The sequence below is a fragment of the Rattus rattus genome, chromosome 5 (assembly GCF_011064425.1).
Source record: "Rattus rattus isolate New Zealand chromosome 5, Rrattus_CSIRO_v1, whole genome shotgun sequence".
Classification (NCBI taxonomy): Eukaryota; Metazoa; Chordata; class Mammalia; order Rodentia; family Muridae; genus Rattus; species Rattus rattus.
Window position 1 is genome coordinate 3,131,463 of NC_046158.1, and position 14,896 is coordinate 3,146,358.

The following is a 14,896-nucleotide window of genomic DNA, read 5'->3' on the forward strand; positions in this document are numbered from 1 at the left end:
CAGCTTTCATTTGGCTTGGTTTGGTTTTTGAGAGAGGGTCTTCTGTCTAATCAGGGTTGGCCCTGAACTCACAACAGTCTTCCTACCTCAGCTTCACAAGTTAGCATCTAATTTTCTTCTTCTTCTTCTTCTTCTTCTTCTTCTTCTTCTTCTTCTTCTTCTTCTTCTTCTTCTTATTATTATTATTATTATTATTATTATTATTATTATTATTGTCATCATCTATTTATTTTTATTTTTGAGACAGGGTTTCTCTGTGTAGCCCTGGCTTTCTGGAACTCAGAGATCTGCCTGCTTCTGCCTTGCAAAGGCTGGGACTAAAGGTGTGCTCCAGCACTGCCATGCTGCGCTCAAACTAGTTTTACCTTTTTTTAAAAGGCAAAACTGTGTATAACTGTTTTGCCTGTGTGTATATAAATTGCCTTGTGGGTGCTGGGAACTGAACCTGGATCCCCGGTGAGAACAGCGAGAATAGCATTAATTACCGCAGGGTTTTCCTTTTAAACTTTTTGTCTTTTAACATTGCTGATATGCACTTCTTTAGTCCTGGCATTTTAATCCCAGAGACAGGAGAATTTCTGAGTCTAGACCAAGCAGGGTTACACAGCCAGACCCTGTCTCAAAAATAAATAAAGCCTCACAGGGCAGCAGTGGCGCGTACCTTTAATCTCAGCACTCAGGAGACAGAGGCTTGTGATCTCTGGGTTCAAGGCCAGCCTGGTTAAGAGCTAGTTGACCAGGACAGCCGAGAAACCCTTTCTTAAAAAACAAACCGGGGGTGGGGTTTTAGCCCGGTGGTGGGGCCCTTGCCTAGCAGGCGCAAGGCCCTGGGTTCGGCCCCCAGCTCCTGAAAAAAAAAAACCAAAAAAAAAAAAAAAAAAAAAAAAACCCAAAACAACAACAACAAAAAACTCTCTCTCTCTCTCTCTCTCTCTCTCTCTCTCTCTCTCTCTCCTCCCTCTCCCTCTCTCTCCCTCCTCCCTCTCTCTCTCTCTCTCTGTCTCTCTCTCTCTCTCTCCATTCCACACCAGCCCTTGTTTTAGGGTGGGTGGGTGTGTTATCAGAGTTCTCTCTTTTCACGGCATTGATCCTTAGGTTCCAACTCAGGTCAGCAGGCTTTAAGGCCTTTATCTCTGAGCCATCTGGTCGGCCCCAGTAATTTCCTAACATGATTTTTGCCATTTATGACCCCACCAGGAGCAGTGAACTTAGGGACTGCGTCCTTCCTGTTCCCTACCCGACCTGGTGTGGCACGGAGCCTCACTGGTCTCACTGCGCAGCGGCAGTTCCTCACTGGTCTCACTGCCGTGGGCGGCGGCAGTTTACGTGTCCCTGGTATCTTAGTTACATATCTCGTTGTTGCAAGGAGTTGCCTGACAGGAGCGACTTAGGGAAGGAAGGCGGACTTGGGCTAACGCTGGAGGGTATAGCTCATGATGGGAGAGCATGGGTAGCAGGGGCGGGACTTAGCTGATCACATGGTTCCTCAGTGAGAGGCTGAGAGCCCTGAGTGCTTACCTAGCTCTTAGTTTCCTTTCAGCTTTTTTTTTTAAAAAAAACTAATTCACTTAACATCCTGCTCACTTCTCCCCTCCTGGTCACCCCCTCCCACAATTCTTCCCTCCATCACCTCTGCCCTTCTCCTCTGAGCACGTGGGGGCCCCCTTGAATATCCCCCCAGTCCTGGCACTTCAAGTTTTTGCAGGACTAGGCGCATCCTCTCCCACTGAGGCCAGACAAGGCAGCCCAGCTAGAAGAACATATCCCACGGACAGGCAACAGCTTTTGGGATAGCCTGTGCTCCAGTTGCTCAGGACCCACATGAAGATTAGCTGCAATCTGCTACATATGAGCCGGGAGGCCTAGGTCCAGCCCGTGTATGCTCTTCAGTTGATGGTTCAGACCCTGAGAGCCCCCGGGGTCCAGGTTAACTGACTCTGTTGGTCTTTCTGTGGAGTTCCTATCCCTTCTGGGTCCCTCAATCCTCCCTCCCGTTCTTCCGTAAGAGTCCCCAAGCTCTATCCACTGTTTGACTGTGGGTCTCTGCATCCATCTGAGTCAGCTGCTGGGTGGAGCCTCTCAGAGGACAACCATCAGACTCCTATCAGCAAGCGTAACAGAGAATCATTAACAGTGTCAGGGATTGGTGCTTGCCCATGGGATGGGTCTCAAATTGGCTGATTATTGGTTGGCCATTCCTTCAATCTCTTCTCCATCCACCTTCCTTGTATTTCTTATAGACAGGATAAATTTTGGGTCGACAGTTTGTGGGTGGGTTGGTGCCCCTCTTCCTCCAATGGGGTTCCTGCCTGGCCACAAGAGGCAGCCTACCCAGGCTCCATATGGCCAAAGCTGAGTCACAGCTAAGGACACTCCCACTGATTCTTGGGTGCCTCCCTTATCCCAGGTCTCTGTCTCTTCCTGGAGATGCCCCCTACCTCCCCACCCCTGTCAGTTGCAGATTTCCATTCATTCTCCTGCCCCTCCCTACCCCTGATCCTGAACACACACTCCTGTCCCCTCCCCTCCTTTCAGCTTTTAATTCAGCTGATGGGCTAAGCAATGTTGCCTCCAGTTAGGGCTAGCCTTCGCCCCTCAATTAACCTGGTCTAGATATTCCTTCACACGCCAGAAGTCTGTTTTCATGGCGATTCTAGGTCCCATCAAGTCGGAGCTGGAGAGAGGGCTCAGAGAGGAGGTTGTTCTTGCTGAGGACCTGAGTTCAATTCCCAGCACTCCATGATGCTCACACCCACTCACAACTCCAATTCCAGGGCATCAGACAACCTCTTGAAACCAAACATGCATGTGGTATATCTACTACATATATGCAGGCAGAACACTCATGCACATGAAGGAAAAGAAACAAACCTAAAAAACAAGTAAATCCCATTAAATTTACAGTCAACGTTAACTATCACACCTCAGGACTCCTGGACTGGAACGTCTTTTCCTATGTCTATTTGAGGCTATGCTGGTATGTCTTACTGTATCAATCAATGAAGGTATAAACCGAATGTGCCCTAGTCTCAGCCTCTGGGGGCTGAGTAGGCAGATCCAGGCTTTGAGGGTAGCCTGGAGTACAAAGGGAAACTCTACCAACCTCTACCTCTGCCCGTGTTAGTTTATTCCATATGTGTGTATGCACATGTGTTTATATGCACACTGTGGGTGCACACATGTTTGCATGTGCAGGAGTCCATGAGTGTTTATGCATAAAGGTCAGAGGTATCATTCCAGGTTGCTGAGATCTGGGGTTCCCCAACTGGGCGAGGCTGGCTGGTCGGGGAGTTCCAAGATCTCTGCCTCCCCTGCACACCCACCACGCCTGTATTTTCACCTGTGCTCTGAGGATTAAACTCAGGTCTGACACCTGTGCCGCTGAGCCGCGTCTCCAGCCCATTACATATTTTAAAATCATTTTCCATTTCAATTTTTTTAAAGTTTTGTGTGTACATATGCACACGTGTACCCCAGAACCTGTGCCCCTGTGTACACGTGGACAGAGGACTACTTTCAGGGGTCCCTTCTCCCCTTCCAACATGTAGGGTCCCAGGATTGAACTTGATAGTCATGAAGGAGAGGAGTCACACAGGTTCTCTAAAAGGCAGACCCTAACCCTAACCCTAGGAACTTTCAAGATGGCCGTCTTCTTCCTCACCCTCCTGACCTTAGACAAAAACCTGGCATCTTAAACAAAGGCCCTTTGGGCTTTACAAGACTGAATCAGGATGTGTTTACACAACAGCCGTGAGCCAATCAGCCATCCTGTCTGTGTTCAAACTGATCAAACCTAAGCTAGGGAAGGAAATGCCTTCAAAGACCTTAAACACTCCCGGCCCTCAGGAAGCTAGACTTAGCTTCCCGAGTCTCCTCTTTGCTGTGCAGAGCGTCTTTTTCTCTGTGTGCCTGCTGTGTGGGTCTCCTTTCTCCTAATACACGCCTTTCGATGCTGACCCTGTGTGCTTCCGTTCTGTGTTCCAGATTGTTCCAATGCTACCTGGTTTTTCCCACCTTTTGTTTCTCTCACCCAATTAAGACCCCCGGATGGTAACAATCAGACTTGCAGCAAGTGCCTAGCCCTCTCACAGCCCTCCAGGTTATGATTATTAATGACCACATAGCATTAAGGGCATCATTTCATTTGATATGTTTCTGTGTACACTCAACCTTGTACACAGGCACGTTTGCACACTTGCCTGTTTCCTTCCTGGAGCACGGGCGGGTGGAAGGGACACACATTGTTAAGACTTTGTAAAGCTGTCCCCGTTCATCCCGTGCCCTTTGGCAGCATATAGGAAATGGTTCCTGCTTCTAATTCAGGCAGAATCCTCCAGAGTGATGACTTGCAGGGTTGGAGGAAGTCTTTCAAGTGTGACCCTATGACATCTGGCCGAAAGCCAGACGAGAGGGTAAATTGGCCACAGGCCTCACGTGAGGCAGCCTTGGAGAACTCTTTAGTGGGGCTTGAGACTTGGGATGAAGGGGAACCGTGGGGGTCAGACCTCGCTCTGTGACCTTGGCTCAGCCATTTGACCTTCCTAACTGTGGTTTGCCCAGATGTGGAGTAGAGCCAGTGTTACTGGCCAGAGAGAGAGGAGGAGGAAGGAAGGAAGAAAGGGTGTCTGAAAACAGCAACACTGTACTCTCATAAAATAAATAAAATCTTAAAAAAAAAAAAAAGAGTGCTGTGGGATGGAGGCTGGGAGTGCAGGCCAGTGGTTAGAGTGCTTGTTCAGCATGTGCGGGGGTCTTAATCTTCATTTCCCTGTTATCAAAGAAAGCCTGCATGATGCATCCCATTTAATCCCCTCAGTGCTCTGTGACTGGGCCCAGTGAGCTGTGGATGGTATGGCCCTGCTGACATTCTGGGTTCTTTCTCTCACCCTCTGCATTCAGCTTCTCTCAGCTCCACCAATGAGTGTAACTCGCCTTTCTTCTCAGAGGCCTCTGCACAAGTCATTGTCCCTACCGGGAATGCAGTCACCTGGCTCTCCACCCACACAGCCGCCCCTCTATCTACTCAGAGGCTGTCTGTCTGGCTTCCCCACCTTCTAGATAAACCGGGCGCAGCACTCCATTCCAGAAATGCATCTCGGTTCACCTGATTGGTGTCTGCTTACCCACCACATCCTTAGGGCTAAGAGGTTAGGACAGGAATGAAGGAATAAGTGTTTTTATTGAAGGGATTGCTGTCAGAATCTCCGAGGTTGGTCGTGTTTCCTGTTCAGCTTCTCTCTGCCTTCTGAGTGGTCAGATTCCAAGTATGCACAGCCATTCTTTGTGGTGCTGGGGACTAGACCCCCAGGGCTTTATGTGCACTAGGTGAGCACTCCAAGAACTGAGTCGTCCCTCCCATCCGCAGTGTCTCAAACTGGCTCAGACAAGATGAGACTTTTGACCCAAGATCCTGGAGAAACTCTGAAGCCTTCCATCTGGCAGGAGGCAAGGGCTCCTGTGCTCTCAGAGCTGTGAGAAGGGGGTCAAGGCCAGAGGAACTTGGGCCAATCCAAGAGACAAGTCCCCTGGGGAAGTGTGCCTTCAAGAGGACATGCTGAGCACAGCTGCCCAGAAGAGGAAGGAACCCACGGGTGGAGTGGAGGGCGTAGACCCTGCGTCCTGTGGCCCAGCAGACGTTCCCACGTTTGGCCTTCACCTATCCCACCCCCAGCCATTTTGTAATTCGCATGCTCGCTGGCTGTGGCCAGTGTTGCTACATAAATGGCTTTTCCAGATGGGTAGCATTGGGTGTAGACGAAGGTCTGGGACTGAGCCCACGTGCTCCCTCCCTGTGGGCAAGAGAGGAAACTATTTGGCACTATTTGGGAAGGTAATCTGTTGATGTGTGTCAAAACTTCCAAAGTGCTAGTGATCTACTCCAGAGAAGAAACACTAGCGTCGCAGACACTGGTACCCACAGAGAGGATGACCGTTCACCAGGGCAGCACGCCAGGACCCACCTACTGTCCATCATCTGGGGACAGTAGAACAATGGTGCTTCACTCATGCAGGAGAACGGGCAGTCGTGACGTCACTCAGAGCCTCAGCTAATCTAGTAAAAACACTTCCTGGTGTGTGTGTGTAGCCATGGGTTACAGCCCCAGCAGAACAGAACAGTACAGTGACTAACCACAAGCTGAGTGGAGTAGCATGAAGCGACATAGGGGGTGTTTGTGACAGTTCTACGAATCTTTACATTGTATGCGTGCGTATATTACATATCCGTGTATAGGTAGAGGTCAGAGGTCAGCCTCTGGTATCACTGTCGTCATTATTTTGTGAGATAGGGTCTCTCACTGAACCAGAAGCTCAAGGACTCTGCTTGGCTGCCTGGCCAATATAGCCACCTCTTGCTTCTTTGTTCCCCTTGGAGGCTGGGATCATAAACTCCAATTTTTTACTGGGTTCTAGGGATTTGAACTCAGGTCCTCATGCTTGTGCAGCAAGCTCTTTACTGACTGAGCCATTTTCCCAGCCCCTAGTATGTATTAAAACATACATATACAAACACATTTATGTGTGTATATATGTATAAATTTAAAAATATGTATTTCTTTGTAGGTGTACAGTATATGTGTGTTTCTCTGTGTGTATGTGTGTATGAGGGGTGAATATGAGCCAGGTTAACATATAGAGGTCAGAAGACCTCTGGGTATGGGCCCTCCTCTTCCACCATGGAGCAGCAGGCCTTTAATCCCAGCCTCAGAGAGGCAGAGGCAGGCAGAGGTCTGAGTGGGAGGTCAACCTGGTCTACATAGTGATTTCCAGGACAGATAAGATCTTGCCTAAAAAAAATCTGTTCTGTCTGTCTGTCTGTCTGTCTGCCTCTCTCTCTCTCTCTCTCTCTCTCTCTCTCTCTCTCTCTCTCTCTCTCTCTCTCTTTGTCTCTCTCTCTACACTCTCATTCACACACACACACACACTGTGTGAATGCACATAGACACACACACACACACACACACACACACACACACACACACCTGTGTTGTTTATGGTCCCATTAGTCAAGGCTGGTCATATAATGAGGCTCCCAATTTATCCTAAGAGCAGCAGCTAAGTAGGAAGTAGATGATAGAGGCAGGACCTGGGGGCCAACGCGACAGAAGCAGTGGGGCACAATGTGTATGGTAAGGTTGTAGTGTATTAAGAAACAGTGGTAGGCGGGGTTAAGGGGGATTTCAAAAAAAAAAAAAAAAAAAAAAAAAAAAGAAACTACCCGGGGTTGGGGAAAAGTGGCAAGAGAAAGAAAGAGAGAGAGAGAGAGAGAGAGAGAGAGAGAGAGAGAGAGAGAGAGAGAGAGAGAGAGAGAGAGAGAGACTGTGTGGGGCTGGAAAGATGGCTCAGTGGTTAAGGGCACTGGCTGCTCTTCCAGAGGTCCTGAGTTCAATTCCCAGTAACCACATGGTGGCTCACAACCATCTGTAATGGGATCCATTGCTCTCTTCTGGTGTGTCTGAAGACAGCTACAGTGTACTCACGTACATTAAAGTAAATGAAATAAGTGTGTATGAGGTTGACAGCTCTCCTATGGGTGGGACACAAGGTCAATCCCTAGGAGACAGGAGGAACCCCAAAAAGCTGTGGAACATCTAGCCTGTGTATGCAGTGGTGAACAGCAAGAAACCCTAACTCATACAAGGAGGAAGGCAAGGACCTATTATGGTCCTCTGACCTCCTCATGAGCCATGGTATATGTGGGCTGGTCGTGCATGCGTGTGTGTGTGTGTGTGTATAAAACCAAAGGAAAGGACTGCCCCATGTCCAAGGAACCAGGAGCCAACCCGAAGGAGTTCTCAAATCTGAAGAGCAAACAATAGAGCCTCAGAGAAAATAGCGTAGCTGGTGGATTATAACTTGCAGGGTAAAATGCTGAGCTGGGAGAGCTCCGTATGCAGAGCTTGTCCGTCGTGACAGGCCCGGTTTTCCAGGCCCCAGCGAAGGGAAACAACGGAGTCTGAAAGAAATGCGAATATGTGCTTCGTCCACGCTGCACAAGTCAATGGCTGAGAAAACAAACAGACTGGAAGAAACGACCTTCTGTCTTCTGAGGAGAATTCATTTATGGTTCTTTCTGCAGGAAGCAGCTCAGGCCACTGCCCCTTGAACGGGCGTTTGACTCAGTGACTCACTTCTAAAGTGTGAGGAGCTGACTGGACTGAGTGAAGTTCAGAGGGAAAGAGCATGAGGGAGAGCCCGAGTTTGCTCCCCAGAGCTAAACATAGATAAAAAATTCTGAGCTCGTGGGTGAAAGGATCCAGTACCAGGAAGACCGAGGCAGGAGGAAGGCAGCTTGGGCTACATAGTGAGGCCCTGCCCCATTACCCACACCATGAAACAAGAGATATAGACTCAGAGAGAGGAGAGAGGGAAGGAGGGAAGGAGGGAGGGGGAGGGGAGAGAAGGGAAGGGACACAGAGAAAATAGCCAGCAGCCAGCACACCTTGACAAGCCACGGTTCATTCTGCATGACACGTGATCATCCTGTGCCTTTGATCGAATGAAATGAGCAAGTGTCCAAGGCAATCAGGTGAAAACTATACAAGACAGATGTACAGATGTACAGACAGACAGACAGATTTACCTGGCTGGCAAGCCTCAAAACTCAAGACCGAAAATCTGTTGCTGAAGGAGTCAAGAAGCAGCAATGTAGTCACTGGGATCCTGGGGCAGGGCCTGTGTGTACCAGTGAATGAACCTGGCATCCAGGCTGGGTTGACAGCAGTCATGACCAAAACCAGTGTTTCTGGACAAACAGACCACGGTTGATTAAGGTGATTGACATGGGGAAAACTAGACAGAAAAAAAAAAAACAAAAAACAAAGCAAACTCTGTAACCATCAAAATAATACTTCTGTCAACCTAACGCTATTCCAAACTGGTAAGTTAAGAGCTGAGGGCAGGTCCAGTGTGAAAGCCTACGTTTGACCTGTGTGAGGCTCTGAGTTCTATGCCCACTCCCCCAAAAGACCTTAGTAAGGAAAGAAAGCCAGGTGTAGTGACGCATAGCTCATATCCCAACACTGAGGTGACAGAGGCAAGTGGATCTCTTTGAGTTTAAGGACAGCCTAGGACACATATCACATTCTAGGTTAGCCTGGGCTATGCAGCGAGACCCTGACTCAAAAAGAAAGAAATAAAAAAAGATGAAGAAAGAGAGAAGAGTAAGGAGGGAGGGAGCCAGACTTGGAGACAGAGGGATTGCTTTGAGTCGGAAATCGGCCTGGACTACTGTAGTAAGTTTGAGGCCATCCTGGATAACAGAGTAAGACCTTAACTCAAAACCAAACGAGAAAAATGCTGCAGACTGAAACAAACCACGCTGTGGATTTCGAGACTAGATTGCTGAGATGAGACGGACTGAGGGTGTAGGCCAGAAATGGGAATGAGTCAGTTCGATGGTTCACACCTTCTATCCCAGCACTTGCAAAGCAGAGGCAGGAGTTCAAAGCCATCTTTAGCTACACCGTGAGTTTGAGGCCAGCCTGGACCGCATGAGACCCAGTTACAAAACGGAAACAGACTGGCTGCTCTCTCGTGTGCCGTTGCTGACAATGCCATCCGCCATCCGTTACAAATGTATACGTGAACAAATGAATGGGTGAATGAATGATATGGAGGCAGAATTGAAAGCACTGACGTTGGAGTCCAACGCTACTCCCTCCTTCCAGCCTTTTGTCTCTGCAGTCATGTGACCTCAGGTGAACTATACATCTCTGAGTCTTCGGTTTTTTTGTTTTGTTTTGTTTTTGTTTTCCCTGGGTGGGACTTCCTGAGAATTGCAGGCTCTCGGCACACCCACTAGTGTGTCAGAGGAGATAGCATCCTCATAGCTTTATGCCACAGTCTCATGGTGCCTGCTTGGAGTTACAGGCAGGTGCCTGGGGGTGGCTCAAAAAGCCAGTAGGAGGTTTCACGATCCAGAGCCCTTCCTTAAGCAGCCACACCTCAGGCTGTGGCCCTGACCCTGGGTGGGGATGAAGGAGGGGTCAGAAGGCTGTGTTCCTGGCTGCACTAGACAGGATAGGCCTCCCTCTGAGGAGAGTTCATGGGCTTCTAGAATGTTCAGTCTCAGCATTTCCTCCTTCTGGGTGGCGCGGGAGTGTGCTCTGGGGCGCATCCGCAGGCCTATGCCCTGAGGTGACTGTGACCATCCTCTGATAGTGGCGAAAGTGGATGTGACATGCGTTGATGAGGGTGGCTAAGGGGCAGGTGGCCCTGGAACACGGAACCGAGTTGGAATGCAACTGGATTCTTCACCGTGGGCAGTGGGCTAAAGTGACCCCAGGCATCACTTCGAGAGCTGAACTGTCATTGGCAAATTCCCAATTCTCGCTCTACCTTCTCACTCACCTCTGCTAGCAGCTGATGTCTATGCCGCAGGCACCGCACATGCATGTCGGATGGAATGGCTTTGTGGAAGGAACACTTCCTGCCACCCCCAGGCTCCATAGATGCTGACAACCGCTGGGTCTTGGGCACTGAAGCTAACTCGGTATGCTCCTCTACCAGATCTCTTACTCTCGGGCTGGCAAGATGGCTCGGCCAGTAAAGGTGCTTGCTGCCAAGTCTGACTACGTGAGTTCCATCCCGGGACCCACACAGTGGAAGATGAGAAACCTTGACTCACCAAGTTGATTCTGACCTCCACACATCGGCTGTGGTGTGTGCACTGTCTGGAATAGTAAAAACTGTTGAAAGGTAAATTATCAAAAAAAAAAAAAGAAAGAAAGAAAGACATGTGTATTATAAACAATTATCAGTCAGAGCAGTACACAGTTGTAATCCTAGCATTTAGGAGACAGAGTCAAGGGGATCTGTGAGTTCTAGGCCAGCCTGGTCTACATAGTGAGTTCCAGGCCAGCCTGGTCTACATAGTGAGTTCCAGGACAGACAGGGCTACATAGTGAAACCTTATCTCAAAAAGACAAGTGTGTGTGTGTGTGTGTGTGTGTGTGTGTGTGTGTGTGTGTGTGTGTGTCTGTGTACACTTGCGCATGCGCGCAGACCTTCCTGACTTTTGAGAGATAACAACTGCTAAATGCTCTTCCTGGCTTTTTTCTACACAACTCAGCATATTTCTCTACAGAGAGCATCACTTGTAGCCGGGCAGTTGGCTCACACCTGCATTCTAGCACACGGGAGTCTGACGTAAGCAGATTGTCCTGTGAGCTGTACCCTGTGAGTGCCCAGGCCAGCCTGAGCTATGCTGTGAGACCCTGTCTCAAACAAAACAAAACAAAATTCTATGGTCAACATGTTTACAAACCACATTCCTTAGAATTAGGACCATTCACTTTGGAACATTATATGTGAGGCAGAGTTTCTTTTAGAAGTTTTTATGTTTTTATTTATGTTTTATATGTATGAGAGTTTGCCTGAATACATGTATTTACATCAGTTCATGCCTGGTGCCCCTGGAGTCAGGTCCCCTGGAGCTGAAGTTACAGATGGTTGTGAGTCACCACGTGGGTGTTGGGAAACAAATCCAAGTCCTCTGGAAGAGCAGTAAATGCTCTTAACTGTTGAAAACACATTCAACATTGTTTGTGTGTGGAGTGTATACTGTGTGGGGTGTGTGTGAGGGTGGGTTTGTGGGGTATGTGATGGTGTGTGTGTGTAGTGTGTGTATGGTGTATGTGTTGTGTTTATACGTGATGTGTGTATGTGTGTGTGTGTGTGGTATATGTGTGGTGTGTGTGTATGTGTTTATGTGGTGTGTGTATGTGTGTGTATGTGTATATGTGGTGTGTGCAGTGTGTGTGTATGTATATGTGAATGTGGTATGTATGTGTGTGTGAGTGAATGTGGTGTATATATGTGGTATGATTGTGTGTGGTGTGTGTATGTGTGTGTGGTGTGGTATAGTGTGGTGCGGTATGTATGTATATGTGGTGTGTGGTGTGTGTATGTATGTGTGCACACGTGTATGTGGTGTGGTGTGTATGTTGTATGTGTGTGTGTTTGTGGTGTGGTGTGTATGTGTGTGTGTGTGGTATGTGTGTGGTGTGTGTATGGTGTGTGTGTGTGTGGTGTGGTGTGTGTGTGTATGTGTATGTGCGTGTGTATGTGTGTGGTGTGGGTGTGTGGTGTGTGTATGTGTGTATGGTGTGTGTGTGTGTGGTATATGTGTGCACACATGCGTGTGTGGTGTGTGTATGGTGTGTGTGTGTGTGTGTGGTGTGTGTGTGCTGTGAGATTTGGCTTGCCTCTGCTGCGGTTTCCTGTATAGCGAGCCCTGCAGCGTGCACTGTCCCCTCACTCAGGAGGTGTCTGGACGCAGCTCTGCAGCCCTGAGTTGCAGTCAGTGTCTGGCTCCTGCTTGTTGCTGAGCAGTATTCTCGGACTACAGTACTTGTTTGTCCATTTCCTGTTGATGTCTGCTTGGGCCATTTCCAGTTCGGGAGTTTTAAGCAGCTATGAATGCTCTTGCCCAAGTCTTTCTGCAGACACATGTTTAGTTCTTAGGTGAGACGCCAGGAGAAGAATTGCTGACTGGTCTGGAACTCAGGGATCTGTCTGCCTCTGCCTCCTGAGAGCTGAGATTAAAGGCCACCACCACCCAGTGAACCTGTTTACTTTTAACACGCTGATTGGGTGATTGAAGTGGAAACTTGTGGTTTCTTTGGAAAGTCAGTTATGTCAAAGGATGTTTTGCTGGAGCACACAGGTGAAAGGACTCATGATGTTCAGGAGGAATACAAGCCCTGTCCACACACAGTGTGAGCTCGAGCATTGGTTTGCTTTGCTCCTCCTCGCCATTCTTCGCTAACGACAAGCATGGATTGGTTCCCCTTACGTTGAGTTGCTGAGCTCTGACACCACAGATAGAAACTCGCCAAAGAACTGCTCAGGAGATTCCCGTGACTTCTTGCTGCTTCGGCAGAGTACTCGGACTGGTTGGCGAGCCTTGTGGCTTCGTTTGGACTGAACTACCCTTGCTGGTTCGTGTGTGGTGTCTGCTGAGAGGGCTGGACTGCAGCTGATTTGCATTTAGGGTTTACTACTGGACTGAACTGCTGATACCCTGGCAACAAAGATTGGACTCGCCCCCCAAAAAACTATTTCTAAACAGGTCTACTTCCCTGTGTCCTAATAACCTTTCTTTTCCATTGCCCCAATTGAGTGGTGGACTAGAGGGGAGGTTGAATGCTTACTAAAGTAGGTTTTGAAGAAAATCTAAGACTACAGGTGGCTGTGTGGTATTCCTCATCAGGATTGCTGTTTGATTGCTCCGTGGGTAAGAGTGCTTACTGAGCAAGCAAAGGACCCTGGGTTCAGATTCCAGCATCCACAGAGAAAGGACAGGCTGGGTATGGCTACACAAGCTTGCACAGGGCTGTGGGGGACGAGCTGTGAAGAAAGGAAGATGGGTAGAGCTTGCTGGGTGACAGCCTGGTTCCAGGTTTAGTGAGAGATCCTGCCTCAAGGGAATAAGGGGGACAGAGATGGAGTTGGACACCTGAGAGTGTGGACATACACCAACACACACACACACACACACACACACACACACACACACACACACACCACACTACTCACAGGAGACCTTGATGCACATTTCTCTGATCATTAAAAACGCACTCTTTCCGTGCACACATCAATAAGCCTGTTGCCCATTTTTTTGGTGGGGGCAGCTCTTACTGAATTTAAAGTTTACATTGAGCGTACCTTGCTTATCAGTATGTCATCAGGCACACCTTTTCTAAGTGTGTGACTTTACTGCATACTATTGTGTTTTCTTTTCCAGGCAGGGTCTGATGTAGCCCAGGCTGGCCTCAAACTCTCTCTGTAGCCAAAGAGGATCTGGAACTTCAGATCTCCTTGTTTCTACCTCCCAGCAGGTGCCACCATGCCAGGCTGCCTTTCCTGTTGGCTTGGCTTTTGGTGAGACGTAGCTTTTCTATATGCCTGTGTCCAGCCTGGCCTTTAATGCCCGACCTTCTTGCCTGCTCCTGAGTGCTGACATTGCAAGTGTGCACTGCCAAGTACAGTAAGACTTCCTTTCCTTTGTCTGCACATCTGGGGGACTTTGCCAGCTGTGGACAGCAGAATCTGCAGTATTCTTTTTAACCTTAGTATGGTATTTTCTAGTACACATGCATGGAAATACACTTAAGGCTTCTTACATTGCATGTTATATCCACCTGCCTCTGCTTCCCAAACTGGAGACTGAAGGTATACACCACCATACTCAGTTCTTTCTTAGATTTGCACTGTACAAGTTTTTAATGAGATCTTGTTACATTACGCATGCTGACCCTGAACGTCAGGGCTGAAGCCATCCTTCTGCCTTGACCTCCTGAGAGACTGACTCTATTTTACCGCTGTACAACACATCACCTCAAAGCTTAGCCGCCGAGGGGCCGAGGAGATGGCTTACTATTCAAAGAGCTTGCTGTGCAAACCTGAGGACCAGAGTTCAAGTCCCCAGAGCCCATGTAAATGCTGGGTGAGCGTAGCAACACACCTGTGACTCCAGCCTTGGAGTCAGACACACAGGGGCCCTCCAGAGCAAGCAGCCTAGTGAGGACAGCCTGTAGCCGGCTCTGGGTTTGATGGAGTGATCCTGTCTCAGTGAATGATGTGGAAGAGCTGGAGTCAAGCCTCCACATGCATGGCTACATATGTGCATATGTAACCCTACACACGTGTGCCTACATAAATGCAACGTGTCTATTCACACAAACACACCAGCACACACACGTAAGAAGAAAAAGAAAACCTAGCACGTTGGAGCTACAGGTATTTGTTGTTTCCGTTTCTTGGGGGTGGTGGGGGGATGTGGGGAGAGCTTTGTGAGTGGTCTGTGGTCTGGCCTGGGCTGTTTCATGAGGCCATGGCTATTCTGAGTCCTCTGAAGGGGCCGGGTGGGAACCTACAAGCAGACTCGGTATCC